Here is a 13952-nt window from a genome sequence, read left to right as displayed (position 1 = left end):
CCTCCTCCAGACTAAAGAATCCCAGTTCCTTCAGCTGCTCCTCATAAGACTTGTGTTTCAGACCCCTCACTGGCTTTACTGCCTTTATTTTAACATTAATGTCTTTCTTGTATTGAGGGGACCAAAACTGAACACAGCAATTAAGGTGTAGCCTCACCAGTGCTGAGTATAGTGGGATAATCACTTCCCTGCTCCTGCTTGCAACCCTTTTTCTGTTACAAGCCAGGATGCCATTGGCCTTCCTGGCTGCTTGGGCACACTGCTGTCTCATGTTCAGCCGAGCAATAACCAATACACCCAGGTCTGGTTCCTCTACTCTACACAGTCTTCCAGCCTCTCTGCCTGGAGCCTGCAACATTGCCTGGGGTTGTTGTAGCCAAATTGCAGAATCTGGCACTTGATCTTGTTGAACTTCATCCCATTGGTCTCAGCCCAGTGGTCCAGCCTGTCCAGATCCCTCTGTAGGTCCTTCCACCCTCAGGCAGATCAACACTTCCTCCATCTGCAGATGTACTGGGTGAGGGTGCAGTCAGTCCCCTCATCTGAGTCATCAGTAAAGATATTGGATAGGACAGGCCTCAATACTGACCCTTGGGTAACAGCACTAGTGCCTGGTCGCCAGCTGGATGTGACCGAATTTATCACCTCTCCCAGAGCCCAGCCATCCAGCCAGTTCTTTACCCAGCAAAGAGTGTACCTGTCCAAGCCATGGGCTGCCAGTTTCTCCAGGAGAATACTGAGGGAGACAGTGTCGAAGACCTTACTGAATTTATGACTGCTGGACATTGTATTTATGTGCTACTCTATTAAAGCTGCTGAGTTAGATGCAAGACTTGATAGGATTTTTAATAATCCCTGGGGGATACATTGGCATTTATATGCATGGCAATTACAGTACTTCTCATTTTCCACCTCTGATGAATCCAGTTAAAATGGTATTTTCCATTATGTTCAACAAAGTTTGAAAGAACACTGGTATACTCTTCTTTTAAAAGCAGTGTTATTGGAGGAAAAAGTATTATCAGCATTTGCTATGCTTAGAATATAGAAGACAGATTTCATTTTAGCATAGAATGCAGTTATTTTAGCATGAAACACTTTTTCTATAAATACAGGCAATGGTGTTCCAGTTGATACCAGATGTGGTCTGCCCTTTAAGCAGGATCTGATCCATGTATGGTTGCAGGGCCATGATCTCACTGCAGTCATGGAGATGTGGTGGGATGGCTTGCATAACTGGAGTAATGTCCTGAAGAGCCATGTCCTTTTTCGGAAAGACATGCTGGGGAAGTGAGGTGGAGGAGTGCCCTTTACTTGAGAGAGCAACTAGAATGTATTGGGCTCCACCTGGGGGAGGGTGAAGAATGTATGGACAGCTTGTGGGTGAGAATTATGGGGTAGGCTTGTATGGGTGACTCTTGTGGTGGTTCACTGTGGGTTACCATATCAGAAAGGTGAAGTTGATGAGGCCTTCTATAAGCAGCTGGAAGTAGTCCTGCAATCCCAAGCACTGGTTCTCATGAGGGAATCACCCAAACATCTGCTGGGTAAGCAACATGGCTAGGCATGTATAATCCAGGCAGTTCCTGCAATGTGCTGAAGATAATTTTCTGACCCAGGTGGTGGAGGAGCTGACGAGGCAGGGGGTGTTTCTGGACCTTGTTCTTCCCGACAGAGATGGGCTTGTTAGGGATGTGATGGTTGGGGACAGCTCAGGATATAGCAATAATGAGATGACGGAATTCAAGATTTTGAGTGCAAGATGTAAGGCGAAAAGTAGGATTGCTGCCCTGGACTTTCAGAGATCTGACTTTGGCCTACTTGGTGGTATCTCGTGGGCTAAAATGCTTGAATGCTAGGGGGTCTCTGAGAACTGGGCAACATTTAAACAGCACTTTTTTCCAAGCTCAAGATTGGTGTGTCACTAAGAGTCAGGGAAGGGAGGCTGTGTGGATAAGCAAGGAGATAATGGATAAGGTCAAAGGAAATAAGGTCTATGAAATGTGGAATAATGGCCTGTCCTCTTGGGAGGAGTATAGGAATGTTGTCAGGGCCTGTAGGGATGTGATGAGGAAGGCTAAAGTTTGCCTGAAGCTGAAGCTGCTGAAGGAGGTAAAGGATAATAAGGAGGTTTTTTTAAAGTGCGTGAACAGTAAAAGGAAGACTAGGGATAATGTGGGTCCTCTTCTGGACAAGGGGGATATTCTAGTAATGGGGGATGCTGAGAAGGTGGAGATGCTGAACATCTCCTATGCTTCAGTCTTCACTGCAAAGATTCCCCCTCAGGATTTCTGGATCTTGGAGGGAAGAGTGAGGTCGAGGAAATGGAGAGCTTCCCTCTGGTTAAGAAGGAGGTGGTCCAGAAGCATCTGGGTGGGATCAGTGCACACAAATCCAAGGTCCTGATGAGATGCATCCATGTGTTTCTGAAGGAGCTGGTGGAGGTGATTGCTGAACCACTTTCTATCATCTTTGACCAGTCTTGGAGCACAGGAGAGGTGCCTGAAGATGGGAGGACAGCTAATGTCACTCTGGTCTTCTAGAAAGGCAAGAAGGATGATCTGGGAAACTACAGACTGGTCAGTCTCATGTCCACCCCCAGAAAGGTGATGGAATAGCTTGTTCTGGACTGCATCTCTAAGCAATTGGGAGAGAGAAGTTTGAGTAGTCAACACGGATTCACCGAGGGGAAGTCATGCTCAACCAACATCAAAGCCTTCTATGATATCCTCACTGGCTGGGTGGATGGGGGAGAACAGTGGATGTAGTCTGCCTTGGATTCAACAAGGAACTCAATATTGTCTCCCATGACATCCTGATGAAGATGCTGAGAAAGTGTGGGATAAACGAGTGGATGGTGAGATGGGTTCAGAACTGGCTGACTGGCTGAGCTCGGAGAGTGGTGATCAGTGGCACAGAGCCCACTTGGAGGCCTATACTTAGTGGTGTCCCCCAGGGGTCATTGATGGGTCTGTTCTTGTTCAATATCTTAATTGACAGTCTTGACAAGTGGATAGTGTCCACCCTCAGCAAGTACACTGATGATAAAAAGCTGGGAGGAGTAGCTGACATGCCAGAAGTCTGTGCTGCCATTCAGCAAGACCTGAACAGGTTGGAGAGTTGGGCAAGAGAGGAACCAGATGAGGTTTAACAAAAGCAAGTGGGAAGGAATAACTTGCACCTGGGAAGGAATAACTACAAGTATCAATACAAGCTAGGACATGACCTGCTGGAGAGGAGCTCTGCAGAGAAGGACCTCTGTGGAAAAGGATCTGGGGGACCTGGTGGGTGACAGGTTGGCCATGAGCCAGCAGTGTGCCCTGGTGGCCAAGAAAGCCAATGGCATCCTGGGGTGCATTAAAAGGATCATGGCCAGCAGGCCAAGGGAGGTGATTCTCCCCTCTGCTCTGTCCTGGTCAGGCCTTACCTGGGCTATTGTGTCCAGTTCTGGGCTCCCCTGTACAAAAAGACAGGGATCTCCTGGAGAGTGTCCAGTGGAGGGCCACAAAGATGATAAAAGGCCTGGAGCATCTCCTCTATGAGGAAAGGCTGAGTGACTTGGGCCTGTTCAGCCTTTTGAAAAGAAGACTGAGAGAGGATCTCATAAATGTCTACAAATATCTAAGGTTTGGGAGGCAAAGAGATGAGGTCAGACTCTTTTCAGCAATGATTGGCAACAGGACAAGGGGAAACAGCCAGAAACTGGAGCATAGGAAGTTCTGCACCGATATATGTAAGAACATCTCCACAGTGAGGGTGACAGAACTCTGGAACAGGCTGCCCAGGGAGGCTGTGGAGTCAGGAGATATTCAAGACTCATCTGGATGCCTAACTGTGTGACCTACTGTAGAGAGCCTGCTTTGGCAGGGGGCTTGGACTAGATGACCTCTAGAGGTCCCTTCCAGTCCATAGTTAGCAGTATCTAAATTTGCTTCAGAAGAAAAGCTTTTAAATCTGACTAATCAGAAGGTTTGCACACTAATTCAAAAATTGCAAATGCCAGAGAAATTATGACCTTGGTTTTTGATTTTCAGAGCAACATGTTAGATTTTAAGAAAAACATGAGGTCCTTTGGGTTAAGACTTTCTAACAAACTACAACAGAACTGAAAACTGCCTCTCAATATCACAGTTAAACTTGAAAGACGCCTTAAAGTACACATCTTCTCTTACGCTGATGTTCATGCTGAGATTTGCCAAAGATGATTCCACATGCACTACAATTAATACAGGCTATCTAAATAGACAAAAAAAACCCAACCAGCCAAACAAACAAACAAAAAACCAAAAACAAACAAACAAACAAACAAACAAAACAACTATATTTTTTGCATCAGTAGCAGTGGGCATAGCCTGTATGTAACAAACATACAACAATGACAACAAACAAACAAATGAACAATAATCCCAACATCCCAAAAATGCCATCGGAAAACAATAGTACAGTCCTACTAAGGAATGCCTTGGTGCTTCATACATACCTTTCTTCTAATGCTCCTTGAATGATAATTAATAGACACAGCCAAGAAGAAATGGTTTCTTTTGACTCTCTGGGACACCGACTACATGCAGAATGCTTGCTCCTGTCATTTGTACATGAGACAAATATCCTTAAGTTCTAGCTACCCTTTTTAATTCTAGGACATAGCCAGGTCCTGTGCTGGGGGGCTGCAGCCAGCAGTTGTACATACACTGTGTTCCTCCCTGGTTTGTCACACCTGCCTGGCCTTGGCCCTGCTTTGCACTTTGCATCTTCCATGTGTCCAGTGGCTCTGTTTCCAGAGCTGGTCTCACCCACACATGATAGGGCTGACAGCAGAGGGGCAGAGCATGGAGAAGGTTGCGGAGCAAGTGCTGCAGTGGGGGTGGGGGCACAGGAGAGGTGAGGATGATCCATGGGCTTTGCACATCTGTTAGGTTTGGGGAACAGGAGGGGCTAAGTTACCTTCTAGCCCACCATGGTTCCCAGTAGGCTGGTTATCAGTCTTGAGCTTTGCTCTGGCATGGTGCACCACATGGTGGTCAGCACCACCTTCCTTGCAGCTACTGTGAATACAGGTCATAATACTGACTAAATTCAGATGATCTGAAGCTTGTTGGTTCAGTTGAGAATGGAAATCTCCACATGTTCCCCAGCCATGTGTTCTGGTCACCTCACACTTCTCTGCACCCCAAAATGTTACTCTTCTCCACTGCCTGTGTGCCCCACACAGCCACAGCACAGCTGAGCTTTGCCACACAAAGCACAGTGGCCAAAGAAGCAATATTGTTCTCATCCTTGGGGCAGCAACCTCTAATTATGATGCAAACATTGCTTGAATTGGGTCTGAGAATCAACAGCAAAAAAGCTGATCCAGAGAGGAGGTGATAAGGTGAGCGGGGCAAATGGAACAGGATGACATTCCTTAGGTTGTCAAGGAGACTTTCTGGAATTGGAAAACTGATTAAAACTTTCGAAGAAGACAGGAGTGAATGTGCCTTAAAGCTAGTTGATGCAGTAAAGCATGGTAAGCTGCCTATTTAACCCCCTGGTTATATAATTATCCACACAACAGAAAGGGTAGCAAGTGATTTTTAAAGCATTATGGTTAAGTAGATCAGGAAACCTTGATTCTAAAGCTCAAACTGTGCAGTAACATGTCATGGGAGATCTAGAAAATTGACATGTATGCCTCAGCAAATCAAGCAGAAAACAACTCAGTGATGAAATCTGGAAATAGAAGTAACAAAGGGTACTTGTTTTGCACAAAACATTTCAAACTATGCATATAAAATAACTGGTTAGGAAACAGCATCACATTTTAAATGAAAAGTAGGGCAGAATTACATGTGTTTTCAGTTAAATTTCAGTATTAAAAAGTGCACTGTTAGTTACCGAATAAAGAAAATACTAGCCCTTATATTGTGGAGCTTATACTACCAATGACAATAAAAATGTAGGTTAAAAAAGAAGCAATTTATATTCGTTATATTTTTCGGTTGAAGGTACCAAAGTTCTGCCTGCACAGATATAAAATCTATACAAAAGAAGAGCAGCACATTTAAATCAGTATTGTTTTAGTGCCAGACTGCAATTAAAGACAAGTTTAATCATAAAAGCTTCCAGTACAATGGTGTTTCACCATGAAACAAAATAATAAATAAAAAAATATCAATATGTCAGATAAGAAATTCAAACTCAAGAAGCAAATTTAAATAGAATTAAAAGGAGCCCAGATCTTTCTCAACAGTGTCGTGTTCCTGTTGAGAAAAAAAAAAGAAAAGAAAGTAAACATGATGCTGGAGTAACCTGGTGTGTAGCCAGGAAAACCAAGTGAAGTAATAATAGTTTAGTGCTTCTCAGCATTGGCAAGGCTACAGCTGGAGCAAGATATTCTTCTTGGGCATCCCATTTCAGAGAAGATGTGCGCCTGGTGGCAAGAGTCCAGGGGTACGCAGTGCATGTGGAGCAGATGGCTGCAGGAACATGTGTGGTGAGGAATGAAGGGAAGACACAGGGCCGCTCGAGAGCCCAAAGTGATGCCAATAGAGTGTTCTTGGTGGGGTACAGAGAGACCGAGTAGACTTCAGTGTCACAAAAAAGGTGTAGGAAATAGCTAGAAACCTATCAGAGATGGAAGGATAGGAGAGTGCTGGAAACAGCTGCTGAGAAGGGGCAGTGGGGTACCCCCAGAACTTTCAGAGCAGGCCTGTAAATACATCTGATTATTTGCGTTGCCTCTTACTCCAAGCCAGATGATCCTAGCATGAAGGAATGATAGACAAGAACCAAGAATTTCTGTCTTTTCATGTCTTCCTAGAAACTTGTATTTATTTATTTATTTATTTATTTGCTGCCACTGTAGACTGAGCCTTAGTGGGCTGTGAGAACTTTGTGCTAAAGCTCCAGAGTGTTCCTTGCATCTTGCATGTCTCTAAGACTCAGCTGCACTCTGGTGAAATTAAAGAAAGGCATGCAGGAACTTACCTGGGCTTTGCTGCTGTAGCCATGGTAGCACGTTTAACTTGAACTCTGGTAAAAAGGAGGGAGAAAAAAAATAAATGCAGACAAAGTGCAGAGGAATGTTAAGGGAAAACAGGAAATTCAGAAGCTGTGGCTGTCTGAAATGGAGCACAAATGGCCACAAGGTGAGCAGGGACAAAACATGAAAGTCTCTTTGTTTCTGCAACAGATGCACACCTCAGTGTCTGGCAGTGCTGGCTCACAGCAGGAGGACCACAAGATGTCAGCAGGCCTGTGCCCACAGCTGGTGACACTTGCTCAAGGGCCCCCTCAATCAGAGCCTGTGCCTTTCTTCCTAGACTGTCAGTGTGCACAGGGGAACAGGAGAAGCATGCTGTAGTCTGTGTCCTGCTGAAGAAAGCTTACAGTAGATGGGTGCTCAAGTACAGCAGAATAAGGAAGAAAATGCATCCTGCATTAATGGTTTGACTGCAATGTAAACACAACCTGGGATAGTCAGGTGACCTACTAGCATACTGACAATCCCTACCACCTACACTGAAGCATCTGGACAGCTTTGTTGGTATGTTCAAAGCTTTGAGCAACCATCTGTCTGTCAGTGTATGACCAAGGCTCGAAGTGCTGTGTAGGCTGGTATAAATTGTCTCAGGAAGCAGTACAAGTGCAAAATCAGCACTGCTTAACAGCACCAGAAGATATTCATACTCTCAGTGCACTCATTTATAAGTTACCTGGTCTGATATTCTCAAGTGTGCTATTTACACCAACTTGAACACAGTGTTCAACATATAATATTAGTTACTCTTTGAAGCAGCCTATTCTCACTCTGAAGGCAAAAATCTAGTGTTTAAACCTGTGGGTTTAAAGACTTCATCCTGTATGGCACTTGGTGCATACTGCTTCTCAAAGCACTCGGCTCCTTGTGACTCATCTAATATTTTCCAGCTGCTGATTCCAGAGGAAGAGATGTGACCCCACAGCTGATGTTTTATACAAAGAAACAGTATCCTGTTTGCACAGCACTGTTGCAGATTTGTATTGCACGTGTCCAGAGTTAAACTCATGAATCTGTCCAGACAGATAATTGTATTGTTGGGAAATTTAATTTAGAACAGATCCTGAATGCCTGAAGAAGTATCAGCAGTAGGCACTTCTTTCTTTCCAGACACGTGCTCAGGATGGAAGTGCCATCCGGGATTTTCATGCTTTTTTTTTTTTTTTAACATGTTTTGGTGTGTTTTCTTGCAGATTCAAGTCTTCAGTTAATCTCAACAAATTCCTATTAATGTACATTAAAAATCTAGAAAACCCTCTGCTCCATGATTTCTCCTCTGAACACTTCATCATCCTCAAATTGACATTTGTATCTGGAGGTATCAGGGTATTTTAAGCTACTAACCAAAGTTCTCTCTACCCAGCCACTCAGGACTTACTACTGATTGTCTAGTTTGCTACAGCACAGCTACTAAGCAGCAAGATTCAGATGCTGCTGAGCTAGGGCTAGATTGACATAGGTTTACTGGTCTATCTAGATTTATTTTCCCACTGCTTATGCAATCAGCCTCATAGCTGACTGTACTGACAGCTGCACAATTGTTGCTCGAGTTGAGCAAGTTTGCAGGCTGCCAAGGCACACTCATCTCTGGAGGTTTCACTTCCCTGTGAATCACTGTGACTCGATCACTTTTTCCTCACTACCGTTTTCTGGGAGGTAGGTTTCTGCCCATTAGTCACTAGTTCGATTGTGGAACCCGTCTGGTGTGGTCCCTGGAGAGGATCTGGAGCAGTCAAGTTTCCGGTGCAGACATCAGTTCGCCATTCAAAACCACCTGTAGCCTTTCAGAAATTCACAGTCCATTTGCTTTCTTTTCAAGTCCAACCAGTTTTCAGTGTTTCCTTGGTAGCCCATGCGAGCTGGCAGTGCTGCTCTCAGGAAGGTCAAGTGAGGACAGGGCTGTGTGGGGCAAAAACAGCCTCCAAAAAAAGAAATGGGGGAGGTATGAAAGGATGCCTGAATGTTGCGTTTGTAAATAAACAGCAGTAAGTTATCAGTAAGTTAACTGTAGCAGCAGGAAATGTCTCTGTCAGATGCTGGAAAGCTAACTGTTGGCAGGAAACGGTTATGTAAAGTACAGAATTGCTTCTATTTAAGAGTGTACTTTGATCAACAAAGTGAGAAGAGATGTATTTCATGTTTTTTGTGGGTTTGGTTTTTTTTTTTGTTTTTTTTTTTTTTTTTCCTCTGAAATGCAGCTGTTCTGTAAATTTCTTTCCAGGAGGGTGCCCCAAGTTTGCAGACTTGCAGTTTTCTACCACTGGTGAAGTTCATAGCATGCCAATTCAAACATGCCAGCACAGGTAAAGCTGAGGTACCCCTTCCTTTCTCCCTGCTGCCTGCTTGCATGTGTTTGGACAGGAGACAGAAGCTGTGCCACAGCTGGGGCTGTGGAGCTGCACCCCTTCATTTCCCCCACATCCTTATGCCCAAGGATGCAGCATCCCCTGTCTAGCAGTTGTGTGAGCTCGCTATCTAATAAAAGTGTGTATTAAAGCCATCTCCAGGTGTGTTTTTTCCCATGAAAATGGGACACACAGTGTCCTGAATCTGGGGAGAAGTATACTAAAGGAGAGGAGTGGGGTCACCCAGTCCACCCAGTGCAAGAGTGTCACAGATCTAGAACGTGAGGAATGACTCCCTGTGATTAAAAAGAGGAACCTTAATCAAATCCTTTTACGTGGCTGGTGTTATCTATCCTAATTTCCAAGAAATTAGGTGGACAGTGAATCCAAGAACACTGTGTGCCTAAATCACTTGCCAAAACACCAGGGATGTTGAAAGAGTAAGCCATCAGCTTGATCTCACACAAATGTAAATCCTGAGCTATTCCACTGGAGTTACTCAGCCGAATAAACAAGGTCAGAACTAGATTCACAGGGCTGATCCAAATCTTTCTGTGTACTTGCACTGTAGACAGCTCAGCTGGGCAGGCAATTGGAGCTGCGTAACCTGGACATTCTTAGTGAACATGTTCCAATGGAGTGCAGGCTGTGAGCAGGGGTAACAGCTCAGCCCAGCCAGTGTCCTGGAGCTCTCTCAGTACATTTCAACCCTTCTTTGGCATCTGAAAGGGATTTTCTTGAGATTTTCTCCTCTGCCCTGGGCAATTGATTGTCTCTGAGTTCAGTCCCCTCATGCATTTTAAGTGTGATCGCCACTGATTGTCATTGTTTTCCCTTCTGATCAAGATGGCTGTGCTGCAGTGAGCCCTGCAAGCCTGCCCACCTCTGCTTGTCACAGACATGATTCACAGCTGCGTTTGTGCTGGGGCAGCTTGAGATCTGTTTCTCCTTATCCCCTTGGAGACCAAGTCTAAATCACACTTAATCGGCTACCAGGTAATTTTTGGTCAGGAAATAATTTTGTACTGATTTACAGATTGAGGCCCAGGCAAAGGAGCTATAGCACAAATTCCCTAAATACTCATTTTCCCCCAGCTGCTTTAATAGTTCTTGTGCTGCACTCATTTGCTTGAGAGGTGAAGATGACCCAAGATTGGAGCCAAGAATAGGTCTTTGTTCTGCTGGGCCACCATGAAGGCTCAAGAAGGAAGCAGCTCCCTGCTCCTGCAGTGGTTCCTGTCTGAACCCTGCTGCCATGCCAATATCCTTTTATCTGACACTCCCCCAGTTGTGTCTGGAAATGTTAATCCTATGTATGTGAATAGATGAAGTTATACACCAGGGTGTAAGCAGATAGTATCTTATTTGTGCATGGGACAGTAACATTTTGTCCAGTGTTAAATCAAGTTTGTTTCTGGTCTTCTGAAGACCATGCAACCCCTTTTTTTTTTTTTTTTTTTTTCTTTGTTTCTTGCTTATTGTTACATACGAACCTATTTCAGAAAGCCCGGATTTCCTTATGTTTTTGAACTATGCTTGAAGCACTAAGCCTGTTCCCATGTACACCAGACCAACATAAACATTCTCTCTGTGTGATATAACTGTGTTGAGGAACTGGATATTCAGTGACTGGTAGAGTATCACTTTTTACTGGTGCATTTGCTTTTCTTTGGTAACTAACATACTATTTGCTGGTAGGTCTTTAAGCCTCAATCATCAGAAATTACTAACAAATATGACAGGCAAGAAATACCATAGAAAGACAAGAAAACGTTTCCCCAGATGCCTGGAGGAATAGCAAACTCCACACGCAGATATGCTCAATTCTGAACATGAATTTTCCATATTCTAAATTAATTAGAAGAGTTAATAGCAGATGTTTTTAACACTATGTTGAACATAACTGGGTATGCTCAAGGTGGTAGCTGCAGTGGAGATAAAAGTTTAAAGTGGATCAAGACAGTGCATTTCATGCAGACGATCTTTTGCAGTAATATTCTTAAAGCAGAGAACCAGAAGTGGTATTGTGAGCAGCACATTGCCCTGCACACTGGAAAACCCCCTCTGTCACAATGAAACAGCAAGCCAGCGTGTTCCTGGATTATAAATAACTATGTTTGGCCTGGCTGCTCCATGGATTATGCAAGTTCAGTGTGGACAAAGAAAGCAGATTAAGGGCCTCATGCTGCCTATCTGCGAGCCAGCAGTTTGCTCTTTCAACACCAACACAAGGCAAAGGAATAGGATTGGAATGTCTGCTGTTCTGCTGATGGTGGCAAATGGCTTTTGCAGCAGAAACATGAGACCATGGGCAACTCCAATGTTCTACATGCTATGAGCAGTTCCTGCACTATGCAAGAGACACTTTTGGATAATCTGGTATTTCAAAGGATGCTAACTAGAAAGCTATACCCTCAGTATGCCAGTATTTTGAAGTACCTCAGTGCCACGGCAAGTGTCTGTTATGTGCGCCTGAGAGCTATGACTGTTGAGATGATTGTGAGTGGCAGAGTATTTGTGGCTAATGGAAACTGTGCAGCTCACTTGTGAACTGGCAGATCTCAGCTTGTACACCTCCTTTCAAGTAGCCCAAAGTATGTGATTTCTACTTCATGAATGTGCCAGAAGCTGCTTTCCTGATTTCATTCACATATCCTGAAAGATGTGGAAGCTGTTTATAAGAGAACAAAAAGGAAGCAGTGGGTCAGAGGAAGTACTTTACTTAGTGCACCCAAACTCCTATCTTCTACTGCTTGGTAGAAGTACCTTTCTTTCTTTTTCTTCCATGAAACAATACACCAGCATCATGGATCATGGCATTTGCAGGAGTATGTACCTCACATTGCTAATCTGAATGGTCAGGTATGTTCACTGTCATGTTGTTTTCTTGATTTATTGCTATATAATGCCCATCCTTGACCCTCATAGGAAACAATAGAAAGAGAATATACTACTGAATGAACAAGACATCCCAGTTTGATATCCTACCAACATGGCACTCGGAGTATTCAGAAGAATTATTTACTGTAATACAAGCAAATAGTTTTAAATACAGAGGTAAAATCCCCAAGGGAGGATGTTAATGACCACAGCAGATGAGTCTATTCCCCAGCACTTGCACATCTGCACCATTTGCTGCAGGACAGCCCAGAGGACGAGTTGTTGCTGCTGCTGATGCCAATGAGGTCATCTTGCCCCAGCTGAAGGATCAGAGCCATTGGCCCCAGGTGGCAGATGGCCACGGGGCTCGGCAAGGCACTGGGAAGCATCCTTGTGTGCCCACTGCACTGCCTCCAGTGTCACTGACTCTGAGGCAAATTTTGCAAGGAAGGATGATTGGCAACATGTGTCTCCTGAAGGTGTGAATGTGAACAGCAGTACTGCAGCTGGGAGATGTTTGCAGAATTTGTTCATTTGTTTCGTATGTTCTCAGTGATGTTTGGGGACTGAACTATTCTCCTTTCTCACTGAGGCAGTCTTGTATTTGGTAACAATCAGAGATACTGTAAAAGATGAACAGGCTGAAGGCCTTCAAGACTGCAGGTCCTGATACACCAGCTGAGAAGTTATTTTTGGAAACACAGCTTTAACTATGTGGCCCTCTTTTTTCCAGATTTCAGAAATGATAATAATGTTTACTTGGTTTTGTAATGGGAGAGGTTGCAGTGCTCTTTGAGGACAAATTAAAAATCTGTATTAAAAACAGCCTATAAGCAGCCAAAAGGCAACAACATGATTCTAAAAAATATGAGAAACTGGTTGAGTCCATTGATTTCCTAGGCAGACTTAGGCAAATCTGGCATTCTTCTTTAATTTTTATTTATTTATTTATTTATTTATTTATTTTTTTAAGTACACAAAGTTAACCATCTGCAGATTCAATGCTGTAATCTACTTGCTGGTATTATATGCAGCCCCCATGTCACCTGTCTACCTCACTCTGTAGCCTTATATTGACTATAACACCTCTCTAGAACAGTTCCTTCCTCCACAGCAGTGCTGCAGGTACACATTAGGGAGTGTGAAACAGTGAAAGCATGCTGATCTTCTTCACACAAGAATGGGAGATTTGTACAGCAGTTGCCATTATCCTTTTATGTGTGCTATTACTACAGTGATTTATAAAACTGATTACTGATTTTATTTTTTATTTTTTTGCTCTGTACAATTTTGAAATATCTGCTATAGCTATTATCAGCTATTGCTAAATATTAATTATCAGCTATCTGCTAAAGCTATTCCCTGAACACCTAAGAGGTACATAAAGTTACTCATCTCTTCCCAAGACAACTTTGCGAAGTCCCTGTCATACCTTCAAATAGCTGTAGTCACTGCAGGTAGTCAAAAATCAGAATAATTACAGACCAAAATACCCATACCTTTCCATGCCTTTCTTGTTCCCTCTGGGCAAGCTGCCTGCTAACAGACAGTGTCCCAAGCTCCCTGTGGAGTTTGACATTTGCCCTGTTCCTGTTAATCTAGTCCTTGAGATCATTCAGGTAGGTTGACCTTCTGTGTTGAGCAGTGCTTTGCAACACATTTTAAATTATGCTCCATACCAAAGGGTGCAGTTGTGCAAAGTTTGTTAA

The sequence above is a fragment of the Coturnix japonica genome, chromosome Z (assembly GCF_054131305.1).
Source record: "Coturnix japonica strain WE chromosome Z, WE-NBRP24, whole genome shotgun sequence".
NCBI classification, from domain to species: Eukaryota; Metazoa; Chordata; class Aves; order Galliformes; family Phasianidae; genus Coturnix; species Coturnix japonica.
The sequence above is the reverse complement of the archived record's forward strand: the minus strand, read 5'-3'. Positions refer to the sequence as shown.